The following is a 20,198-nucleotide window of genomic DNA, read 5'->3' on the forward strand; positions in this document are numbered from 1 at the left end:
TGAACAAGTCCTGCCCTTCAGATCTAGGAATGACAATGATGTCTTTTTCTTATTAGTGCAGAGATTCCGCAGTATCTCTTATAGTTTTCCCACATGCTGTGCCTTTACAGTCCTTTTATTAAACTCTCTTCAAATTACCCAAATTTGGATGTGCCATCTCTTCTTTGGCAGAACTATTGACTGATACAATATCACTATTTCCCCCAGAGCTTGACTGTCTAAAGGACTTGTCACATTTCTGTGTATCTCTCAGCCTCTCCCATCTCATCCCCATAGAGTTTTTCTCACAGTGTGTGCCATACACTGACCTCAATCTGCAAGTCCACCCAGAAGATTCAACAAAAATAAAATCTGGTTATTAGCTTAAGGTACAACCATAGCCTCTTCCTCAAATATTGTTCTGGGAAGACTCAGTGTATTTGACTGTAGTTTCTTCTGGTTAAGGAGACTGTAGTATTTTCTTGTGGCACCTAGTGTCTCCCCCACTCATAGTCTGCTCACCCTCCAAATCTCCCACTCTCTTACAGGGTTGAGTGTGTGACTATTTCTGAATGTCTGTTTATTCTACTGTCTAGCCCTGTCTGGCTAGCTTCGGCAAAACCTTCAGAAGTGTCAACTGGGGAAGGTATACTTGCCATGCCGGTAGGGTGGCCAGCACCTGGATTCAAGAGAGAGGAGGGGAGCAGAGTTTGGAGCCAGGCTCCCTGTCACGCTTTTTTCATCTGACACTTTAGTGTCTCCACAGTGTTCCCAACACCTATGTGCAGCATTGGAGGGAATACCTTTCCTCCAGATTTCTAACTTCTGTAAATGTAGAAAGATGGTAATGTAAAGAGACCAGTGCACGCTGTCATAAAATGCATTGCATCCTCACCCTAACCTCTTGCCATAACCAAGACAAATGATAAGATATTTCAAACTCCTGAAGTCCAAAGCAGGCTTAATTTGATTGTGAAGTTGTTCTATCTGTACTCGCTCTTCTAGATATATGTTTTTGATGATCACCAAGGGCTCAATAACTTCATGTCAGGGATGTGATCTCTGGCAAAGGCCTTGGACTGACGGTGAAGAGCAAGCCAATTCCAAGTCTCTTCCAGCATCCTGCTCCACAAGAGGTTCAGATGCAAGACGCTGAGCCATATATCCAGGGTCTTTCCTGAGTCAGCCAGGTGGCTACTGATAACTGAGAATTCTGTTGGCCGGTGACATCTGCTAAGGTTTGGAAGCATTGTTGAGCCACACATCACCCCTATACTAACCTGCTTTAGCTGATCTCAATTTTTGAAACTGTGTTGCCCAGCACCTTCTTGCAAGTCTTGCTGCTAATGTTTCTCCAATCTAAACATATGTGCAGAGCAAATCACTGTTTCCTGTTGACAAGCTTCTCAAACAAACTGGATAATTGGAACAAGCATCTCTCTAAGCTTCTGCTGCATTATCTCTAAACATTGTGCTGTAAACACAGTCCCTTTTGCAAGTCCTTAAAACAGAACCTGTAAACTCTGCTTCATTTCTCTGCTTCCAAGACTTGCCATCTACATGTCTCTGAATGTTTTAACCATGACTCAGAGCCATCTGCCCTGCCTACCACCACACCTCTTGAAAACCACAGGAGTTTAGTTTCTGATACCAGGTTCCAGATTCATGGTTCTATTCATGGGTCCAAAGCTACCTTGATGGTTTACCCCACAGCTGAGCATTTTAGCAGAGGATTCCAGGTCTCAGTTGCCTTTGGATATTAGTTGACACATTAATGATTATTAGGGAAATCCCATGTCTCACCACAAGAGCACTGTTGATGTGTAAGTCTTCAGGACTAAATTCAGAGACTCAGATCCCATTCATGCCACTTAATAGCCAAGTGGTCGGTCTCTTTCTGACCAATCTTTTAGCTTATCTGGGCCTCAGTTTACTCATAAAAAAATGAAAGAGCAACCAGGTGCGGTGATGGCGCAGGACTGTAATCCCAGCACTTCGGGAGGCCGAGGCAGGCAGATAGCTTGAGCTCAGTAATTTGAGGCAGCCTGGGCCATGGTGAAACCTTATCTCTACCAAAAATACAATAAAAAGTAATCAGGCTTGGTGGCCTGCTTATAGTCCCAGCTACTCAGGAGGCTGAGGTGAGAGGAACGCTTGAGCCTGGGAGGCGGAGGTTGCAGTGAGCTGTGATCACACCACTGCACTGCACTCCAGCCTGGTTGACAGAGTGAGACCCTGTCTCAGAAAAAAAAGAAAAATAAAAAAATTAGAGAGCTGAACTAAATCAGGGAAGATAAACAATCTTCATGACATGTGGCATTTCTATTTGAGTAGTAATGGTTATCCACAATAATATATTGAGAAAGATTTGAGAGTCAAGTTCAGGCTTGGTGAAGAAGACTATTGGATGGGGAAGGGTCAGCAGCCATACTATGTATTTGCTTCTCCTGGACTAGATGATTTCTAAATCCCCCTTCAAAACAAAAATATGAGGGTACCAAAGATTTCTTCAATAACTGACCCAGAGCCATGAGCCCACTGGTCCATCTACAGATGGGCCTATTAGCTAATAAGCCATTTTGCATTTATTGGCCTGGAGAATTCAGAAATACCAGCCAAGAGATCAGGCAGTGCTATCCTAGTCACTGTGTAATTCCTTCCAGGGATGTTTTTGCCCTTGTCAGTATCTATGAAGAGCAATCATATCTATCTTCTTGCGGTTACAGTAAACATAACCACATGACAACTCTATCATTTGACATGTTAGAAATGGATACAAACTATACTTTTAAACTTGAAATATAGGGATTGATGTCTGCAAAGAGAATGTGTGCTTTCATTTAAAACCATGATTTTAGATACACTTGTTTTTTAATATTAATGGTAAAATACTAAACGCAAAATAACTACTTCTTAATTTTTGTCCTTTTTGTTCTGCTAGTAAAACATATGTACAATATGTGAAATATTTTACCCTGGGCTGTAAATGGGGAAGGGTGTAACTAACATTTCCTTTTCAGTCTGAAAATTTACAGGAATGCACTAGGACATCTGTATGGAATTAGCAGAGCTGATTCTATAGATTCATGTGACTCACCAGTTCTAGTTTCTGTGCTTCTGAGACCAGCTTTTTTTCTTTTTTATTTAATAAAAATAAGACTTGTCTACATTATGGGTAACATAATTAAACCAGGATAACATAAATTTGTTTAAATATAAACTCCAAACCATCAAGTTGTTTCATATGTTTGCATTCACTTATAAAATATGATCTCCTGAGATTCATTCATTGGGCTAAACACCAAAACAAGCAAACAGATTCTGAAAATAAAAAGACAGCATTCTGGGATTTCAAAGTTGACAAATGAAGCATTCCTATGTAATAAAATGATTTCATCTTGGAATTATCTTTTGCTATTTAGTTTATGAACTCTACGTGATCCAAGCTTACATTTCATAAAAGTGTAAATATATTTAACATAGATCACTTTTGCTTCATTACTCATGCTATTAGATTTTAAACCTTGAACCATAAGTCCTTGTGTGACTCCACTGGGAAATCCCTCATGGTGTTAACATATTTTTACACTCAAGTGCTTGTTTACTTCATTTTCTCACTTTTTAACAAATTAAAGTTCCAATGTATTACAGCAGCTTTTACATTTGTCTAGATAAGCCACAGAAAAGACTAACATAATTTAGGAAAGAGGCACAGAAGATAGTGCATGGTATCGGAATTCATGAGAAAGGGAGTACTGGATTGTTTTTTAATTTTCATCCAAAGTGACAGATGATCTCTCTTCCATCATTAAAAAATACAATTATATAAATACACAAGTAAGAAGTCATCTATAAGCAAGTGCAAACTACAGTCTTAAGAAAGGGCTTTTTTTTTTTCTCTTCCTCCAACTCTTTTACTTTTTTGAGCTTAATACAACAACAACAACAACAACAACAAAAAACACAACCAAAAGAACTGACGAGAGGAAGACAAAGCCCCAGGATCACCCAGAGACCGAGCGGCATGGGATGAGGCACAGGTGGGGCCTCGCTGGATCTGTGGAGCAAGGTGGTGGAAAGTCCCGAGGCCTTTGGGCATTTGGGGTCTGCAGAAGGAGAGGAAGTCACTTAAAAAAAATACATATACTTACACATTTATACAAAGCGTCCCATGCTGGGGGAGTGAGGCGAGGTCATGGGAGCTGGCCCACTTTCTCCTCGGACCAGCCTCCTTACGGGCTCACTAGCTTGGCCAGCACAGCGACCCCTGCAGCTAGCTGTCTTCTTCTGTGGAGTGAGGGGAACCGAACAATTTAGTTCCAGTTCCAACCTATAGTGGGCAGAGGTCGGCGGAAAGGGTATTTTTTTTTTTTTCCTAAGTGTTTATGATACTGGGAAAATAGTAAAGAAATGAGCCTATATAGATAATATAGAGTAGATATATTTTTAGATGCATTTTTCTAGAGAAAGAAGAAAAATTATATTCTAGGTAATGCGACACATACAGAAGTTTGGAGATGGGACAGTAATAGCGTGACTGTAGAGATTCATGTTACTGATTAATGATGATGATAACGGCTATAATTGAGCAGTAATATTCTGGACTATAAAAAATCTGATTTGTTTGACAGAGCAGAAAATCTTAGTCAAAGGAATTCCCAAATATGGGATATGGTGGTCAGTATCTTTAGTATAATCCAAAAAGTTAGGGCCTTTTTTAGAAGCTGTAAAGCTCATCTCTGAGCTGGGAGTGAAGAATATAACTTGTTTAATCTGGTTCTCTATAAAAATGTATCTATATAAACGTGGGACTTACTATGAAATGAGGGTTGCTGAGGAGGCTAGGTAGAGAGGATCCAGTTTGGGGGAAAGTGAGTTTGAAATAAGGCCAAAAAAAGGAGAGTTAAGAAACTGAAAATTCTGCAAAGCAATGTTTAGGCAAGAGAGAGAAAAACAGAAGCATGATGGTTGTCACTCTAGGGAAATCAATGATGGTGTGTTTTTATATCAGTTCCAAGGTCATTATAAAAAATCATTGCATGAAAGAAGGTCACAATGTTTCAAGATCATTTTTTCAATAACAAAATAAACAAATCTAGTGAACACTAAAGGTTGCAGCCACCTCTATGTTGTTCTTTTGAAACACTAAAAGAATTAAATTTTTAAAATTATTCAATAAAACTTAAAAAATATCAACTTAACCATAATAAAATCACTAAAAAGGTATAGGTGCAAGTATAAGAAAAATTTACAGAAAAGGATTTTACCTGCTTTGTATATTCAGGAAGGACAGACATGCAAGAAATAAGTTCCTTCAGAATGAACATGCTTTAAAAGAATTGCTTACACTTCTCTTCGTAGTGAATAATGAGACATTCTACATTTGAAAGGGAAAACCTTCTTATTTATAAAAGGCTTCCTCATCCAAGAATCTTAAATGTACTATGGCAACTGGCTTCAAAATATCTATCCCATAAATTGCTTAATATAGTTTAAAGATGGGAAATTTGAAACCGTAGGATTTTACTTTCCCGAGATTTTCACTATTTCGGAAGGATGAAGGAAAGGAAGACAGAAATAAAAAGAAAATGAGAGCTGTGAAAAAGAAATTCAAATAAACCCATAATTAAAAAATTGTGGAAAAATTAAAGATATAAGTCTTTTACCACTCACGTGTATTTTAGTTTTTCCTAAGGAAATACAATTTATTAAATCAACTGAGAAATTCCTTTGGTAGATAGGGAAAAAAGCAAAAGTTGCTTATTATTCATTTGTTCTTTTTCAGTATATAATGAGGGTTTTTATTATATTTACATGGTTCAGAAGAAAATAAATCAATTTCCTGCATATTGCACTAGTTTAATAACCAAACACTGGTTTGGAAAATAAATGCAAAGATAAAAGAATATAAAAGTATAGTATTTTAAAGTTTTTTCATATGACAAAAGGTTTGGCTTCTTTAAATAAATTAGATGACTTAGAAAGTGGAAAATATGCATTTTCTTGATGAATGTTTTAGTAATACCAAAGTTAAAGTTATAACATATGCCAATATTGAAGAAGACTAATATATCCTTAAAAAGCTTACCCTTGCTTCTACCAGTTATAGGAAGAGGCTAAAATAGAAATTTCATGTGTTTCCTTTAAAAGCAACATTCAGCAGTTGAATATTTAGAGAGTGATAACAATGACTGTATTCATAGTTAATGTAATTGTTTAAATTCTGGATGGAAGAATTTTTCCACATTAGTAAGTCTTTTCAGACAGTACTTATAAAATATACAAAATTTAAAAGATTATGTCTTTTCATTCAGTGATAACTGCTTATTTTTAAAGTACTCATTTGAAAAAGTAGAAATACATCCTTAACTATAGTTACAAAATCAGTCAACTTACATTTTTTATTTAGTACTGAAATAACATAAGTAAACTTATTAAATTTTAAATTTTCCATTAGTATAATCAAATAAATAGCAAAACTATCACACCTGCTATATATTGCTCTAGTATTTAGTGGCATTTTAATAACATATGAATGAAAACTTACAAATTATCTTTTAGAGATAAAAAACAGGGATGGGCACCGTGGCTCACGCCTGTAATCCCAGCACTTTGGGAGGCCAAGGTGGGCAGATCACCTGAGGTCAGGAGTTTAAGACCAGCCTGGCAGACATGATGAAATTCCATCTCTACTAAAAATACAAATATTAGCTGGGTGTGGTGGTGGGCACCTGTAATCTCAGCTACTTGGGAGGCTGAGATAGAAGAATCGTTTGAAGCTGGGAGGCGGAAGTTGCAGTGAGTTGAGACCACACCATTGCACTCCAGCCTGGGCAACAAAAGTGAAAATCTGTCTCGAAAAAAAAAAATAGAAATGAAAAACAATGAATTATTGGCAATATCTAAAAATTAAATGTAAAATGTATTTTTCAATGGCAAGATCTTTGATAAATAAACAAGATTTACAAAATTATTTATAATTAAATAAGATTTTTTATTTAAAAAATATAAATTGAAAATATTCAGACATATCAAAAAGGAAATATTCTTAGAAAATTGTTTTCACCATAACAATACTAAAACTATTTGATAAAAAATCTTGCTCAAAAATATATTTGAGGCCGGGCGCGGTGGCTCAAGCCTGTAATCCCAGCACTTTGGGAGGCCGAGACGGGCGGATCACGAGGTCAGGAGATCGAGACCCTCCTGGCTAACACGGTGAAACCTCGTCTCTACTAAAAAATACAAAAAACTAGCCGGGCGAGGTGGCGGGCGCCTGTAGCCCCAGCTACTCGGGAGGCTGAGGCAGGAGAATGGCTTAAACCCGGAAGGCGGAGCTTGCAGTGAGCTGAGATCTGGCCACTTGCACTCCAGCCTGGGCGACAGAGCGAGACTGTCTCAAAAAAAAAAAAAAAAATTATATATATATATATATATTTGAAAGATACCATAAAACTTTCATGAACAATAACAAATAATAACTTAAGTGAAGACATACTTCTCATTCTGGAATGAGAAGAATAAATTTTATAAAGATGCTAATTCTTCTAAAATTATTTGCTGGAATAATGCAATTTCTATAGAAGTCAATGCAATTCTCGAGTTCATCCAGAATGATAAACAGATAGAATTAGAGCAGTAGATATTTACTCTTTGGGTTCACCCAGCATTCATTTCCTCCCTGTTGTTTTACTGTTTTCGCTCCTTCCACAAATAACTTATGTACTCCAAGGAAGCTCACTTCACCCAGGCCAACAGTAGTCCACAGCTGGCTTAAACCAATCAGCTACCCCCACTTGCTTTCCCGAGTGATTGCTTCAGGAAGAGTTCTGTGCTCTAGTTCAGAAGAATGCACATTTTACTAGGTGCTTCAGAGAAAAAAAAAAAGAAAAAGTCCTTATTCTTCTTTAGATGTTAGTTAGCTGGGACATTCTCGCTCGACTCTCTGTTTGGCAGAGGTCATCTGCTAGAACAGTGCCTGACACCGAGTAGACTTTCACAAAGGTGTTGTCTCAACTGATTAGAACACTGTTGCCCTTCCAGTGAAGCTATCCAAAAGGAAATATGAGCACACATCAAGAGAAATCATAGAGAAATGAAAAGTCTGTGCAAACAATGCCTTCTAACCAATTCTTCTATAGTGGATGTTTGTCGTTTCTGCCTGCCCAGCATATTTTGAACTCCTTCTTTAGATTTTAATAGTCCCCTATGTTACAAATCTTGCCTTGCCAATATAGAAACAAAACTACCTTTCCTAAGTTCCTTTGCCCCAAGCATGAAGAAACACGACTTCATTTCTGCAATCATACACAGCCATAAGATGACTGATTTGGAATAGAACTACATAAGGAAACAGGAAAGGGTGGGTATCTCTTCAGAGGGTAGCAATAGAGTTACGTAGAGTAGTTAAACAGAGGTAGCCTGATCTGAGGGTGGCAGTGGTGAAGAAAATCAGTAGCTTTAGAGAATGACTCTGGGAGATTTTTCCTGAGCCTCAGTCTTTGTTCCTCCAGTCCTTCCAATGATTATGTATGGTTTCTCCTATCCTTCCATAAACATCTTATTAATGAAACAAGCACAGTGAATTATGTTGCCTACTGCTTAGAACCATTACCAATACACAGCCCTACTTCTGTGTTCTCGTATTTTTTAACCCACTAGTGACTGCAAGTTCTGTTACTTACAGCTTAATTGATTCCAAGGTAGCAAAGACAACTTGGAAAAAAAAGATGAAGGAAAGCTAGAACTAGTGCCAGCAGGTATTAAACATATTATAAGTATCTGAAAATATCACCTAGAGAGGGAATATCATCAGAGGAAATCAGTTGCCAGGTCCATTCAAGGGCAAGCAAGAGACCGAAATTGGTAAATAAGGAGATGGGAAGAAAGTAAGAATGCAGTGTTATAAGAACACAGCCAGAAGCATTTTACAAGAAGGAGGGAGTAATTAACTATTTCAAAGGTTGGGATTGAGTTAAATGAAATGATTAAATGTCTATGAGTAAAATGAATGCAGAATCACCTCCACTGGATTTGGCAACTTGGCATTCACTTTTTTACCCAGAAGTGAGTACTTTTTGCCTACTGGTCAGGAGAAACTTTGGTTGGCATAGGCTTAAGAAGAAATAGGGGGCCTCTGACTTGGTTGCAGCTTCAGCAGAGCTCTGGACCCACAGGATCCTGTGGGTTCACTGCCACTAGTTCTCCCTGAGGAACAAGTCAGTGAGGAAGTGACACTGCAGCCATGGCTTTTGAAGACAGAAGAGACACTTGTGAACTATGGGTGGCAACTCACCAAACTAGAACTATCTAACCAGTGGCATGGTGAAATCCTTGGAGAAGGTTTATGTTGACTTGATTGGAGGTACACAGGAAAAACTGAAAGTGAAGGGTCAGATCAAAGAATCAAAGAATCGCTACAAGAAAAATTTCTTACAGTGAATGCTGTAACCATTGGGATGGCTTCAGATGAGAATCCCTAAGCACTCATTAACTTTAACAGTTCCTTGGAAACTAAGCAGATTACTTCATCAGTATTGAACCAGGAGTAAAGGTTGAGGTCGTCATTGCAGGTACTCAAGTCAACTAGCTTAATCAATTGATATCAGTAGCTAAATAAATAAATAGAGGATGAGACAGTAACAGCAGCAAAAGGTCCCAAAGAATTATCACAAAAACTGGAATGAGACACAAAGGCTAAAGAGAATTGTTTATTTAAGATAATAGATAACTTAAGAATGCTGGTGTACTGATAAGGAAAAGAGGGACGCGTTTGAAGAGTGAATTCATTCGTTAAGCTGGAGGTGATGTGATCCAAAGGATAAAGTGGAGGATTTGGCCTCTGGGTAGAAAGTGGACATTTCTTCCCACTAGCAAGAGGTGAAGTAAAGAAGTTCAAGTGGAGACAGATTACTAGATTGGGTAGTGATTTTGAAAATGAAGGTGCTCTTGTCTTATTTCTTTTATCATTTCAATGAAGTATAAGTGAGATCATCAGCTGATACAGGAAGAAATGTGAAGAGAACAGAGAAAACATGAAATATTTGTGGTGACAGTGAACTTACACAGCTATAGAACATTTTCATCACTGCAGGAAGTCCCGTTGGGCTGCACTATTCCAGAGCAATGTGTGGCCACGACGTGAGCAGCTGAGGTAGGATGGATGTAATTACGACTGGAAATGAGGAAGGCCAGGAAGCTGGAGGCCAGGGTGTCGAATATATTATTAACATGGATGTTGTTCCAGGAGAATTATGGCAGCAGTAGAACTGGAGAGGAAGAGATTGATTTAGGAGTTCTCAAGACTTCAATAAATGACAGGGAGTGACGAGGAATTAGAAAATCACACTAAGACGAAACATTGAAAGATACAGTCAAATGGTGTATGAGCATCAAAGGAGTCATGGGCTTTGAAGACTGAGGTGGAGATGTTTTGATAGTAGCAAGGAGGCACAAGGAGGGCATTTACACACATATTGCCCCGAAGGTTCATGAGGCATGGAAAAAACAAACAAGCGGCCTCGACTGAAGAGGACTGCCAAGAAATTTGTGTCAGCGAAAGTCCCCAGTGATTTTTTTTTAAATCTAAAAAAAAAAAAAAGTCACAGTGTATAATTGTTATAAAAGTAGACAGAGTAGGCTGGGATGAGGTGGCTCATGCCTGTAATCCCAGCACTTTGGGAGGCTGAGGCAGGTGGATCACCTGAGGTCAGGAGTTCGAGGCCAGTCTGGCCAACATGGCAAAACCCCATCTCTACTAAAAATACAAAAGATTAGCCAGACACTGTGGCATGCGCCTGTAATCCCAGCTACTCGGGAGGCTGAGGCAGAAAAATTGCTTGAACCCAGGAGGTGGAGGTTGTTGTAAGCCGACATAATGCCACTGCACTCCAGTCTGGGTGACAGAGTGAGACTCCATCTCAAAAAAAAAAAAAAAAAAAAAAGTAGAGTAGTGCGCTCCATGTATATAATTCTAAAACAACACACAAATCATTAAGAAAGGGTAGTATATCTAATAATTAGTGCTGGGCACTCAAGTTACTAAACATCAGAATGATTATTAATTATAGGATGTCAAAATATAGAAGAAAAACCAAATACATTTCTAGTTAGGAAAATGCTTTCTATGTTATGAAAAAATCTGGCAGAAAAATTAGCAAAAAACTGACAGATTAAAAAAAAAGTAAGAAAGAAAACAACTTAAAAATAAAAGATGAATCAAACAAGGAAAAAATTTTCAAACAACAGAAGAAAACACCCAGAAAGGAATAAACTCACAACAGTGAAAAGAACAGGAAGAAAGGGTTGACTCAATGAAGCGAAGATTCAGCAAATGTAAACAGGGAACTCTAGAAGGAACGATATTTGATTACTAGGAGTTTCAGAGATGTGGAAATGAAAAGATAAAGGAAAATGAAATAATCAAAGAACTGAAGAACAACACTGTTCTTGAAATGAAAGGAGTCCATGAAATGCTTGGTAGAATGAATGAAAAAAGACCCTTCCTTAGGAAATTTCAGAACCCCAAGGAATAAATAAAGATCATCTCATTTTTAAGAAAGAAAGGAAAAACAAAGAGCCAGCTTACTGGCAAAGGCATGAGAATCAGACTGGCGTTAACCTCATCAGTGCACTAATAGCAAACAAAAAAGCAATTAAAAGGTCGAGCCTAGGGGGGCAACAAACAAACTAGACATCTTGCCCATAAAAGTTACCAAACAATTGCAGATCAGAACACATACATTTTCAGAATTTCAGAGCATAGCAGAAAGTTGTTGGTTCATTTAAATTTGTTAGTGTTTTGTTTTGGCTGTTCATCATCCAGACTTCTTGCATTTTTAGGGAATATTCCTTGTGTATGCAGTATTGGTTGGACTTGATTCAACACCTTCAAATATGGAAGACAAAAGGATAAATCCTCCCCTAGAGGCAATACGGGCTGAGATCTAAATTCTGCCACTGAATGCTGTTATCCAGGATTTTGAATCCAAAGTCAATGTTATAAGAATGAAGGGGCAGAAATAACTTACTAATGGTAGCTAAAATAATATCTAGTGGTGACAAAAGGCCTATTCCTGCTGAAAAATAGTGTTCACATTTCCTGCCTGAGTCTGCTTGCTTCTTGAACGTTGTTCTATAATTTTTATCACATTTGTGAGCTATCCAAGTTCCTTTCAATAGATTCCTTTCCTGTTTAGGATAGATACTCAGTTTCTTCTGCTTGCAATTAAGCATCTTAGCTTATTCTACAAATAAATCAGATTCCAGGAAACAAACTTTCAGGAATCAGTAAGAAAATCTGGCCTAGCTGGAGATGAAGGTAAATAGCTAATCATATTGTTTACCTGTGATCCACTGCCTTCAGAGGGCAAGACTTTAAACAGATTGAAGGGTGTGGGGAATTAAAGAACTGCCAGCTGGTGTGGCTACTTCTGAAAGTCTCAAGTATGTTAAAAGAAAGGAATACCTTAATCAGATCCCTAAGTTCTCAGTGAAAGGTAAAAATGCAACTTAAGGAATGCCTATCACTTTGCTAAAATAATCTCTCATCTCTTAAAGCCACAGAGCTATAAAAGCCAATGAACAAATTTGAGATTTAACCATGAAAATAGCTGATATACAATGTCGATTAAAGTCACCACTTAGTCATGTCTTAATAAAGGTTCATGTATCACAGAAATGGAATTCCGTCTTCAGTTTGGAGAGCATATATGTGATTCTAATTGCTTGCTATGCTTATAAACAAACCACAATGGTGGTCCTTGCTAAATAAAGTTCAGATGCCAGAAATCCCTTGGTACATAGCTTGAAGAATGGAAAAAGATATACGACATAAAAATTAATTTTAAGAAATCTAGAGTGGTTTTATTAATCAGACCAATTAGATTTCAAGACAAGAATTACTACCAGACATAAAAGTGGACACTTAATTTGATTATAGCAAAAGAGAAAAGTTTTAAAAGTCATAAGATGGGAAAGGAAGAAATGAAATTGTCTTTTACCACAGATGATATGGTTAGATAGGTAAAAAGTCATATATTTACCAAAGGCTGGCAGAACTATTAAATAAGAGGGTGAAGGATCAATATTAAAAAATCACTTTTATTTTTATATCTTAAGGATCTCAGAGTTAGGGTTGTCCCAGAGAAATAGAACCAGTAGGATATGCATAAAGATATTTACTGCAAGAAATTGGCTTACGTGATTGTTGAGGTTGGCTAGGTAAATTGGAAATTCACAGGACAGGATCAGTAAGGCAGGCTGAAACACTGTGGCAGGAACTGAAGCTTTGGTCCACAAGAGGAATTTCTTTTGCCTCAAGGAAATCTCAGTTCTACTCTTAAAGCCTTTCAACAGATTGGATCAGGCCTACCTGGATTAGCAAGCATAATCTCCTTTCACTGTAAGTAAACTGATTATAGATGTTAATCAAGTCTACAAAATACCTTTATAGGAACACACAGATTAGTGATTGACTAAGAGCCAAATTGACACACAAAATTGCCCATCACGTTAAACAACAAATAACTGGAAAATAAAATGAACAATACCATTTTCAATAGCATCAAAAAATCATAAAATACCTAGGTTAAATTTAACAAAATATATTCAAGACCTCTACACTGAAAATGACATTACTCAGAAAAGTTAATGAAGAGATAAAGAAATAAATCTCTCATGTCCATGTGTTGTCAGATTCAAAGACTCAATACTGATAAAATGTCTACTCTTCTAAACTTGATCAACAAATTCAGTGCAAGCCCAATCAAAATCCCATCAGATCTTTCTCTAGAATTTGATAAACTGGTTCTAAAATGTGCATGAAATGTAACAGACCTAAAATAGACAAAAGTTTTGAAAGAGAACAAAGTGAACTCTTGCTTTCAAACTTACTATAACGCTTCAGTAATCAAGACACTGTGGTACTGATCTTTGACAAAGCTGTCAAAGCCATTCAATAGGGAAAGGAAAGCCCTTTCAACAAACAGTGCTGAAACTGATATATATGGTCAGATATAGCTATAGATGTCCACAGCGATCTATATACACACATATATAGCCATTTATAGATATATATTAACATAGAGATATATGTGTACATATATTTGTATACACACACACATATACATATAAAAATATGAACCTAGACCCATTCCTTACATTCTACACAAAATTAACTTGAAATATATCATAGACCAAATTATAAAAGCAAAAATCTTCAGGAAGAAAGCATGGGTCAAGTAAAAATTTCTTAACTAGGAATCATTATCCATAAAATAGAAAAGGTAGACTTATACTTCATGAAAATATAAGTCTCTGCTCATCCAAAGACGCCATTAAGAAAACATATGGAAACTGTAGTCTGGGAGAAAATATTTGTAATATCTATATCTGATAAAGACTTGTATCCAGGATATATAAACAATTTCTACAGCTAAATAATAGAAAGAAAAACAACCCAATAAAAAAATAAGTCAAAAAACTTGAACAAACTTTTTATGTAAAAAGGCACAGAAATGTTTAATAAGCACATGAGAAAGTGATTAACATCAGTCATTAGGGAAATACAAATTAGAATCACAATGGCATATATCACACAGTCATTAAAATGGCAAAGGTGAAAAAGCCTGACAACACCAAATACTGTTGAGGATGTGAAACAATCAAAACTCTCATACATTGCTGCAGGTATTGTAGAATGGCACAGACAGTGCCGAAATCATTCTAATAATTTCTCATAAAGTTAAAAGTACATCTACTTGGCTGGGCGCAGTGGCTCACGCCTGTAATCCCAGCACTTTGGGGGCCAAGGTGGGCAGATCACCTGAGGTCCGGAGTTTGAGACCAGTCTGCCCAACATGGTGAAACCCCGTCTCTACTAAAAATATAAAAATTAGCCGGGCATGGTAGTGCGCACCTGTAATTCCAGCTACTCCTGAAGCTGAGGATGAGAATTGCTTGAATACAGGAGGTGGAAGTTGCAGTGAGCCAAGCTTGTGCCACTGCACTCCAGCCTGGGCAACAGAGTGAGACTGTGTCCCACCGCCCTCCTCCCCACTAAAAAAATATATCTACTCCATGACTAAAAATTCTACTTTCAGGTATTTACCAAGAAAAATGAAAACGTAAGTACATAGAAAATGTAAAGAAGAATGTTCATAGTAGTTTCATTTTATTCATAATGGCTCAAAAATGAAAAAAACGAAAAATGGCTGAAAAATGAAAATAACTTAAAAAAAAAACATGAGGAGAATGGATAAAAACAATTGTGATATAAACAGACTATGGAATACTCTTCAGCAAAAAAAAGGAACAAACCACTGATACATTCTACAACATGAATGAACTGCCAGACTTTTATGCTTAGTGAAAGGAGCTAGTTATAAGAGTATATATGGTATGATTAAATTGATATGAAGTTCCACAATAGACAAACTAATCTCAGGTGAAAGAAAACCATAGTGATTGCCTGTGGGATGAGGATGAGGTGCGATGGAATTAACTGAGTTATTACACAAGGGATCTTTCTGTGGTGATAAAAATGTTCTATATTTTAATAGACAGGGTTCTAGGGATATTTGCAATTGTCACAACTCATCAAACTTTACACTTAAGATGTGTGGATTTCACAGTATGTAAATTTCTCCTCCATTTACAAAGAAAAAGAAAAAAATGCCTCCAGGCAGTAAGGTTTGGATTAAGCCACAGTGGAGCTGAGCTCAGTTGCTTCTTATCACAATATTTTTGCATGATTTGATTTGTAACCATTTGCTTATATTACTTTGATTAAAATGTATTTAAAGTACTTGTACAGACTTCCAAGTTAAAATCGTAGAATAAAAACATCTGAGACTTTCCTTTTCTCCAACCGTAATGATAGAATAACAAATAGGACCAAACCAGTCAAAATACCTAGGACTCAATCAAAAGAAAAGGAAGAGATTCATGTGATACAATTCAAAATGTGCAATCCAAGAGGGAGAGAGAGAAGTTTCCTCGAATACACTTGTCTTGATCCCTTGCAGTAAATGTAATCCATAGTCTGAACTCCCCAACACACACATACACACACACACACACACACACAATGTAATAGATGTGAGAAAAGTTTTTTTTAAAGTTATTCTAAGACTTTCAAACAAAGAAAGGTGAAGCAACACACAAAAGTTGCATCTGCACTAGAAAAAATGTGGAATATGGGAAAGTTTAATTTAGATGTCCCTATGCCGGCAGGAAACTAAAAGAAAGCCATTAGTCACCACTAGCTATAAGAATCTGAGAAATGTTGCCCTGAAGCTGGGTACATTACTGTACTGAATGAAATGAGTGTTAAGGAAATAAGTAAATAGGGAAGAATGGACACTGGGTAGGCTACTAGTAATGTATGCCACAAATGGCAAATTTTATCTAGAGGAAAGATAGCTAAAGAGCAAGAAGAAATGTCCATAGGAAGCTTTCATATTGTGGAAGAACATAATGAAAACATGAACCTAATAAAAGCAAAGAGAAATGAGATGATAAAACTGCAGTGTGAAATGAAAAGGAAAATCGCAGAACTAAGAAATAAGTTGAAGGGAGGGCACGGTGCTCAGGACTGTATTCCTAGCACTTTGGGGGCGGAGACAGGCTGATTGCTTGAGCCCAGGAGTTAGCGACCAACCTTTTCTCCACAACCTTGGCAGCATTTGTTATTTTTTGACTTTTTAATAATACCCATACTGACTGATGATGTGAGATAGTATCTCATTGTGGTTTTGATTTGGATTTCTCCAATGATTGATTTTGAGTTCTTTTCATATGATTGTTGGCCACATGTATGTCTTCTTTTGAAAAGTGTCTGTTCGTGTCCTTTGCCCACTTTTTCATAGGGTTGTCTTTTTCTTGTAAATTTGTTTAAGTTCCTTATAGATGCTGGATATTAGACCTTTGTCAGATACATAGCTTGCAAAAATTTTCTTCCATTCTGTAGGTTGTCTGTTTACTCTGTTGTCAGTTTCTTTTGCTGTGCAGAAGCTCATAAGTTTAATTAGATCCTATTTGTCAATATTTGCTTTTGTTGCAATTGCTTTTGGTGTCCTCATCATGAAATCTTTCCTCTTGCCTATGTCCTGAATAGTATTGCCCAGGTTGTCTTCAAGGGTTTTTATAGTTTTGGATTTCACATTTTAAGTCTTTGATCAATTTTGAATTAGTTTTTGTATATGATGTAAGAAAGGGGTCCAATGTCAGTCCTCTGTATATGGTTAGCCAGTTATCTCAGCATCATTTATTGCATAGGGGATACTTTTCTTACTGCTTGTTTTTTCAGGTTTGTTGAAGATCAGATAGTTGTAGGTGTGCTGCCTTATTTCCGGGTTCTTTATTCTGTTCCATTGGTATACGCATCTATTCTTGTACCAGTATCATGCTGTTTTGGTTACTGTAGTTCTGTAGCGTAGTTTGAAGTTGGGTATAATCATGCCTCCAGCTTTGTTCTTTTTGCTTAGGAGAACCTTGACTATTTAGGCTTTTTTTTTTTTTTTTTTGGTTCCATATAATTTTAAAGTAGTTTTTCTAGTTCTTTGAAGAATGTCAATGGTAGTTTAATGGGAATAGCATTTAATCTATAAATCTACAAATTATTTTGGACAGTAGGGGGATTTTAGCAATATTGATTTTTCCTATTCAAGAATATGGGATGTTTTTCCATGTGTTTGTATCATCCCTGATTTCTTTGAACAGTGATTTATAGTTCTCCTCGTAAAGAACTTTCACCTCCCTAGTTAGCTGTATTCCTAGGTATTTTATTCTTTTATGGCAGTCGTGAATGGGAGTTTGTTCATGATTTGAATCTTGGCTTGATTGTTGGTGTACAGGAATGCTAGCACTTTTTACACATTAATTTTTTATTCTGAGACTTTACTGAAAGTGCTTATCAGCTTAAGAAGCTTTTGGGCTAAGATGATGGGGTGTTCTAGATATAGTTTCATGTCACCTGCAAACAGGGATAGCTTGACTTCCTCTCTTCCTATTTGAATGCCCTTTCTTTCTTTCTCTTGCCTGACTGCTCTGACCAGAACTTTGAATACTATGTTGAATAGGAGTGATGAGAGAGGGCATCCTTGTCTTGTGCCATTTTTCAAGGGTAATGCTTTCAGTTTTTGCCCATTCATTATGATGTTGGCTGTGTTTGTCATAGATGGCTCTTATTATTTTGAGGTATGTTCCTTCAATACTGTATTTACTAAAAGTTTTTAACACGAAGAGATGTTGAATTTTATTGAAAGCCTTTTCTGTATCTATAAAGACAACCATGTAGTTTCTGTCTTTAGTTCTGTTTATGTGATGAATCACATTTGTTGATTTACATATGTTGAACCAGCCTTGCATCCCAGGGATGAAGCTTACTTGATCGTGGTGGATAAGTTTTTTCATGTGCTGCTGGATTCCATTTGTCAGTATTTTATTGAGGATTTTTGCATTGGTGTTCATCAAGAATATTGGCCTGAAGATTTTTTGTTGTTGTTGTTTTATTTCTGCCAGGTTTTGATATCAGGATGATGCTGGCCCCACAGAATGAGTTAGGGAGGAGTCCCTCCTTTTCAATTTTTGGGAATGTTTTCAGGAAGAATCATAATAGCTCTTTGTACACCTGATAAAAATCAGCTGTGAATCCATCTGATCCTGGGCTTTTTTGGTTGGTGGGCTATTTATTACTGTCCCAATTTCAGAACTCATTATTGGTCTGTTCAGTGATTCAGTTTCTTTCTGGTTCAGTCTTGGGAGGGTGTATGTGTCCAGGAATTTATCCACTTCTTCTAGATTTTCTAGTTTACTTGCATAGGGGTGTGAATAATATTCTCTGATGGTTGTTTGTATTTCTGTGTGGTCAGTGGTAATAGCCCCCTTATCATTTCTGATTGTGCTTATGTAAATCTTCTCTCTTTTCCTCTTTATTAGTCTAGTTAGTGGTCTATTTTATCAGTTTTTTTGAAAAACCAGCTCCTGGATTCATTGATCTTCTGAGTGGTTTTTCATGTCTCTATATCTGTCAGTTCAGGTCTGATTTAGGTTATTTCTTATCTTCTGCTAGCTTTGGGGTTTGTTTGCTATTGGTTCTCTAGTTCTTTTAGTTTTGATATTTAGGTTGTTAACTTAAGATCTTTCTAACCTTTGGATGTGGGCATTTAGTGCTATGAATTTCCTTCTTATCACTGTCTTAGCTGTGTCCCAAAGATTCTGGTACATTGTATCTTTGTTCTCAATATTTTCAAAGAACTTCTTGATTTCTACCTTAATTTCATAACTTACCCAAAAGTCATTCAGGAGCAGGTTATTTGATTTCCATTTAATTCTATGGTTTTGAGTGAATTTCTTAATCTGGAATTCTAATTTGATAGTTCTATGATCTGAGAGACTGTTTGTTAACATTTCAGTTCTTTTGCATTTGCTGAGGAGTGTTTTACTTCCAATCATGAGATTGACTTCAGAGTAAGTGCCATGTGGTGATGAGAAGAATGTATATTCCATTGTTTTGGGGTGGAGAGTTCTGTAGATATCTATCAGGTCCATTTGGTTCAGTGCTGAGTTCAGGTCCTAAATACCTTTGTTAATTTTCTGTCTCAGTGATCTAATACTGCCAGTGAGGTGTTGAAGTTTCCCACTATTATTGTGTGGAAGTCTAAGTCTCTTTGAAGGTTTCTAAAAACTTGCTTTATGAATCTGAGTGCTCCTGTGTTGGGTGCATACATATTTTAGATAGTTACATAGTTAGGTCTTCTTATTGAATTGAACCTTTTACCATTATATAATGCCCTTCTTTGTCTTCTTTAATCTTTGTTGGTTTAAAGACTGCTTGTTTGAAATTAGGATTGCCATCCCTACTTTGTTCTGTTTTCTATTTGCTTGGTCAATTTTTCTCCATCCCTTTATTTTGAGTTTATGTGTGTCACTGCATGTGAGATGGGTCTCCTGAAGACAGCATACCAATGGGTCTTGGTTCTTTATCCAGCTTGCCACTCTGAGTCTTTTAATGGAGGCATTTAGCCCATTTACATTTGAGATTAGTAGTGATATGTGTGGATTTGATCCTGTAATCATGATGTTAGCTGCTTATTTTGCAGACTTAAGTGGTTGCTTTATAACGTCAATGGGTCAGTGTACTTCAGTGATTTTTTCTTTTTTCTTGGTTCAAGTGATTCTCCTGCCTCAGCCTCCCAAGTAGCTGGGATTACAGGTGC

This window comes from Rhinopithecus roxellana, chromosome 3, assembly GCF_007565055.1.
Source record: "Rhinopithecus roxellana isolate Shanxi Qingling chromosome 3, ASM756505v1, whole genome shotgun sequence".
Taxonomy (NCBI): domain Eukaryota; kingdom Metazoa; phylum Chordata; class Mammalia; order Primates; family Cercopithecidae; genus Rhinopithecus; species Rhinopithecus roxellana.